The 6,715-nt window shown below is 34.0% G+C and overlaps 1 protein-coding gene and 1 long non-coding RNA gene across 2 annotated transcripts in view; one reads left to right on the forward strand and one right to left on the reverse strand.

Annotated features, from left to right (window-relative positions):
- Positions 1 to 6,715, reverse strand: part of LOC127495445 (uncharacterized) — a 69,933-nt gene that overhangs the window by 61,107 nt on the left and 2,111 nt on the right. The window lies entirely within an intron of this gene.
- zgc:171592 (uncharacterized protein LOC100003031 homolog) overlaps positions 1 to 6,715 on the forward strand; it is a 47,118-nt gene that overhangs the window by 16,888 nt on the left and 23,515 nt on the right. The gene's annotated exons all lie outside the window — the stretch shown is intronic.

The following is a 6,715-nucleotide window of genomic DNA, read 5'->3' on the forward strand; positions in this document are numbered from 1 at the left end:
GAGATGTAGAATATAAGCCATAGATTGTTGTGAAAGTCAAGCATTTTGGTACATTTTCCTATGCCAGTTTGGAAGATGTGATCCATACTACAACCAGAGGTCAGGAAAGATGGCCTCACTGCACTGACAAACAAATGCTCCTAAAATGATGACTAAACAGGACAAAATTGAGCTACATGTGGAAAGTGTGGGCTACACTGAAAAAGAAGAGTCTTGTTGATTTTCACTTGTGTTACAATCATTGATTTGGACAAGAAAGAAAAAATGTTTTTTTTTTTGAAACACTAAGACAAGGTTTCACTATTTTCCAGGCAGTGAAGTTGCATCTGAATTTGTGTCAAGTTTTTGACATTTTCACATACAAGTTCTAAATGAAATATGATAGCACAAGATGAAATGGAACATTATTAAAGCTTTTTAATGTTTTTTTGAAACACTAAGACCTTTTCACTACTTTTCAGATAGTGAAATGCATTTGAATGAGTGGGAAGTTTCAGACAATTTGCCAAAAATAATTTACCCTAATAGGATAATGTCAGTTATAAATGACGAAATCTTAAAAAAAGGTCAAAGGTCAGATGTAGAAAACTAATTTTGGAAAATGATTTTAGCCTTAAATATATGTAAATTATAAAGTCATTGATTTTTTTCTAACTGTGCTTTCAAAATTAGTCCCATGGCGGGTTAGATTCAAAAAGATTTTGAGGGGGGACAAAAGGATTTTGCAATTTTACAGATAAGTGACCATTGTCAATAGTATAAAATGACTTTGAGGGGGAAAAGTTACATTTTGATTAGCTTTGTTTAAAGTCAAACTGTTCATTTTGATGTACAGAATTAGCAGAAGTTGGAACATTATGACAGTAAAAGATTTTGGCACCTCCACTGGTGACACAAACTCAATGATGTCCAGCAAGCTGCAGTGTTTTTAATTAAGTTTCTTCCTTGAGAATCTTCCTCATACCTACAAAACCATATCCTCCTTCCCAAAGCTAAACATGTAAAGACATGTGTAAAAATGTGAGGACATCATTGTTGTCTTGCATTGTTCTCACAGAACATCCGTGAATTTTTGAGAAGGAACTGATGACTAAAACTGAAACTAAAACCACTTTTAGCTGCACTTGTATTTTAAAATGAATGAATCTGAGAGGACTGCAAAATAATTAGGCTATTATATTTTGTGCCATGTGAAATCCAGCAATAGTTTTATGTAGACTTGCAAACTGTTCTTCACTGTCATTGATGTCAGCAGTTGAAATTATACATGAAGAGAGACACAAACACACTGATCACTGACTCCATCAGGTTTAGAATAATATTGTTACTTGAGAACACTTTATATTAGGTGTCTTTACCGTACTAATATTTAAATTAATCATTTGATTCAATGCACTTATTGTGTACATACATGTTTTTAAATTACACTTATATTTAAAAAAAAAAAAAAAAAAAAAAATTGTGCATGTAATTACATCTAATTACACCGTTGACCCTTCCCCTACCTCTTAACTCACCCTTAAACCTACCCATACCACCAAACCGGTCCCTAACCTTACCCGTATCCAACCTCAGTAGAAGAAAAAGTGTTTTGCAATACAACATGAACACAATAAATACATTGTACTTATTTTTGATGTAAGTACATAGTAGTTGAAGACACCTAATATGTGATGAAATTTTTAATAAAATCAAAAGAGGCATAAGGAATACAAAATCAGGATATCATGCACAACTAGACTGTACAGTAATTATACAAATTATCAACATTTATTATAAACTTTTACATAATGATCAAGTTAAAAAAAAAAAAAAAAAAAAAAAATAGCCTGGCACTTCTGGCAACTCATGAACTTTAAAAAAGGAAGTTTACAAATCTTAGCAACAAATCAAGAGCAGAATCAGAATGTGTTTGGAACAAGATGAGCCAGATTATCTTGCTGTTTTTTTTTCATGGTTCACAGACTTATGTATCTTGTAACTTCTCTTGTATATTTTACTATCTCTGTCTGCTCCATCTGGTTGATCATGTGTTGTATACTGACTGTATACTTGTATACATTTGTGTTCATGTTATCTATCAACTTTACGTAAAGCGTCCTTGGATTCTTGAAAGGCGCTATATAAATAAAATGTATTATTATTATTATTATTATTATTATCATGGTAATTGTCTAAGCAGACATATTTTCTTTCACTTTCTCAGAAGTGTGATTCAATGAAAAAATGAAGGATGCTTTTTCACATGTTTCTCAGTGGTTATGTAAAATATCTTACATATTCTATATGTTTAGGCTGTATTTGGATTTTAATTTAGCTTAAAATCATAATGAGTTTCACAAATCTGAACTCTTATAATAAAACACTTCAATTGCTTTTAGCAATTAGTGATACATTCCATTACCATCAGCAGTCCACATACTGTGAGTCTGAATGACTAAATAAAGCAAACTGGCTTTATCTTCCAGTCATAAATACTGTATAGCTAAATATAACCAAAATAAGCATGATATAATTATAACCAGAGAGCTGACAGATGTGGTATATATAACTTAAGTGATCAGTACAAAATGACCTATAAATGCAACTTGCCAACAATTATTCTGTTCTTAAAACAAAACAAATAAATAAACAAACAAACAAAAGAATAATAAAATTATTGAATAGATAAAAATTGCCATTACTGTTTTAAAGTATGTGATAAATTTTATTTTTTATTTTGTATCAGTAGAGAGTTTAATATAATGCTTTCCAAAGCGTAAATGTAAGTGAAGTTGCAGAGAAACACACAGTTGCATAACACTCTCTCCGGTAACTGTGATGACTTGAAACAACTTATTCGACCGGTTGATTAACATTAGGAATTTTTAGTTGTACTTCCTCTCAGCTATAATAGCTTATTTAATCACAGTGTGACTTGGAGCTGGTTGGAGCTAAACTCTACAGGGCTGTGGCCCTCGAGGAACTGAGTTTGAGACCACTGGATTTATGCATAAATGACAAAGTCCTTTTAGGGGACAGATTTTTTCATAGATTATTGTGAAAGTCAAGCCATAGATTATTGTGAAAGTCAAGCATTTTGGTACATTTTCCTATGCCAGTTTGGAAGATGTGATCCATACTACAACCAGAGGTCAGGAAAGATGGCCTCACTGCACTGACAAACAAATGCTCCTAAAATGATGACTAAACAGGACAAAATTGAGCTACATGTGCAAAGTGTGGGCTACACTGAAAAAGAAGAGTCTTGTTGATTTTCACTTGTGTTACAATCATTGATTTGGACAAGAAAGAAAAAATGTTAAAGATTGTTTTTATTTTCTTTTTTTTTTTTTACACTAAGACATGGTTTCACTATTTTCCAGGCAGCAAAGTTGCACTGACTTTGAGGGGGAAAATTACATTTTTAGCTTTGTTTAAATTCAAACTGTTCATTTTGATGTACAGAATGAGCAGTAGCTGGAACATTATGACATTAAATAAAGAAATGTAAAGTTTGGCACCTCCACTGGTGACAGAAACTCAATGATGTCCAGCAATCTACAGTGTTTTTAATTGAGTTTCTTCCTTGGTGATGACTAAAACTGAAACTAAAACCACTTTTAGCTGCACTTGTATTTTAAAATGAATGAATCTGAGAGGACTGCACAATAATTAGTACTATATTTTGTGCCATGTGAAATCCAACAATAGTTTTATGTAGACTTGCAAACTGTTCTTCACTGTCATTGATGTCAGCAGTTGAAATTATACATGAAGACAGACACAAACACACTGATCACTGACTCCATCAGGTTTAGAATAATATTGTTACTTGAGAACACTTTATATTAGGTGTCTTTAACTACTATGTACTAATATTTAAATTAATCATTTGATACAATGCATTTATTGTGGTGATCTGTGGTGGTAGATGAGTGCACAACAAAGTAGTCAAGTGAAAATAGTCTTTATTACTAACAAAAAAACACAAGGAACAGGAGAAAATCCAGAAGATGACACATCCACATCCACGTAACACAAATTAACACAGGACAAAGAACTAATCAAACTGAGGGCTTATATACCCAAACTAAGGAGTTGATTAACAAGACACACCTGAACTGAGGACACTAATTAATCAGTAACCAAGGAGGCAAACAGGCAGGCAAACAAGGAAAACTAAACTAATTAACAAACTAGAAAACGTGACACTTATTGTGCACATACACGTTTTTACATTATACTTACATTAAAAAAAAAATAAAAAAATCCAGCATGTAGTTACATCTGTAATTAATTTCTATAATTAGGGCCCGAGCACCGATGGTGTGAGGACCCTATTGTAATTGCTCAGTCAATTATTCTTCTTCTCCGAAATGAATTGCATTTTTGAGGGCCTAAACATGCCGAAAACTCATGAAACTTTGCACACGCGTCAGAAGTGGTGAAAATTTACGTCTGATATGGGTTTCAGAATTAGGTGTGGCAAAATGGCTCGATAGCGCCACCTACAAAATTTAAATTAAGCACCTTTCGCACTACGTATCATGTACTGGTATGAAATTCGGTAGACTCATGTAACAGCCCAATACCTACAAAAAATGTAGAATTTTCTTTGCAAAATTTTTGCAGTTTTTCTCATTTCCAGACGTTGTACTTTAACGAACTCCTCCTAGAGATTTTATCAGATAAACATCATATTTAGTCAGCCTAATCTACAGGCCTTTGTGACGTTAAATTGTGAAGATCCAGAGTTTTCGCTGAAGGATGTGTCTGTGGCTGCCTGACAAATTTCGATATTTCGCCTTGAAACAGGAAGTTGTTGTAACTCGGCATTACAATGTTCGATCTGCTCCAAACTCCACAGGTTTGATAATAGTCCTGGCCTGAAGACATCTACATGCCAATATTCAGTTACAGTCATAGCGCCACCTGTGGGCAACAGGAAATGTCATGTTTTACATTGCGATTAACTCCTCATTGAGATTTAACCAGAACAACATTATATTTGGTCAGTCTAATCTTAAGACCTTAGTGATGTTAAATTGCGAAGATCTTTAGTTTTTGTTGAACGGCGTGTCCGTGGCGGCCTGACAAAGTCTGATGTTTTGCCATGAAAGAGGAAGCTGTTGTAAGTCAGGCATACAGTGTCCGCTCTGTCCCAAACTTCACATGTGTGATAAGAGTCCTGGCCTAAAGACATCTATATGCCAATATTCAGCTAGTCATAGCGCCACCTGCTGACAACAGGAAATGGCATGCTTTGCACTATAATTCACTCCCAGAAACACATTTGTATAGGCCATGAAGTACCAAACATGCTAGAAACATGTTAAATCATGCAACACTCGGCTAAGTGCTAAATTATGTTATTAATGCCATGAAACAGGGAATTGTTGTAACTCAGGCATACAATGTCTGATCTGCTCCAAACCTCACATGTTTGATAATAGTCTTGGCCTGAAGACATCTACATGGCAATATTCAGTTACAGTCAAAGTGCCACCTGTTGGCAGCAGGAAGTGTGGCACTTTGAAATGACTTTGCCACAATTCTCCTGTATTTACTCGCTTACATGCATGTTGCCCACTGTTCACTGTTTTCCTAAGGCCAACGGGTGGCAGTGAGCTCGGGTGCGAGGGCCCTTTAATCGCTGCTTGCAGCTTTAATTACATCTATAATTACACTGTTGATCCTTTCCCTACCTCTTAACTCACCCTTAAACCTACCCATACAACCAAACCGGTCCCTAACCTTACCCGTATCCAACCTCAGTAGAAGAAAAAGTGTTTTCAATACAACATGAACACAATAAGTATATATTGTACTTATTTTTGATGTAAGTACATAGTAGTTAAAGACACCTAATATAAAGTGTGATCAAATGTTTAATACAATCAAAAGAGGCATAAGGAATACAAAATCAGCCATAAAGTGAGCAAGATATCATGCACAACTAGACTGTACAGTAATTATACAGATTATCAACATTTATTATAAACTTTGACATAATGATCAAGTTCAAAAAAAAAAAAAAAAAAAGCCTGGCACTTCTGGCAACTCATGAACTTTAAAAAAGGAAGTTTACAAATCTTAGCAACAAATCAAGAGCAGAATCAGAATGTGTTTGGAACAAGATGAGCCAGATTTTTTTTTTTTTCACCGTTCACAGAGTTATGGTAATTGTATAAATATTTTAAAAGCAGTTTAACATATTTTCTTTCACTTTCTCAGAAGTGTGATTGAATGAAACAATGAAGGAGGCTTTTTCACATGTTTCTCAGTGGTTATGTAAAATATCTCACATATTCTATTGTGTTGCTCTTTCCCACCCCTGTGTACAAACTGATGGCAATACTTTATATTGTATACATAATTATGTTGACAACATTAAATGCTAGCTGTTTAGGCTTTATTTGGATTTGGATTTAGCTTGAATTAAATCATTTAGAGTTTGACAAATCTGAACTCTTATAATAAAACACTTAAAATGCATTTAGCAATTAGTGATAAATTCCATTACCATCAGCAGTCCACATACTGTGAGTCTGACTGACTAAATAAAGCAAACTGGCTTTATCTTCCTGTCATAAATACTGTATAGCTAAATATAACCAAAATAAGCATGATATAAGTATAACCAGCGGACAGAGAGCCGATAGATGTGGTATATAAAAGTGATCAGTACAAAATGACCTATAAATGCAACCTGCCAACAATAATTCTGTTCTTA

This window comes from Ctenopharyngodon idella, chromosome 15, assembly GCF_019924925.1.
Source record: "Ctenopharyngodon idella isolate HZGC_01 chromosome 15, HZGC01, whole genome shotgun sequence".
In the NCBI taxonomy this organism is placed as follows: domain Eukaryota; kingdom Metazoa; phylum Chordata; class Actinopteri; order Cypriniformes; family Xenocyprididae; genus Ctenopharyngodon; species Ctenopharyngodon idella.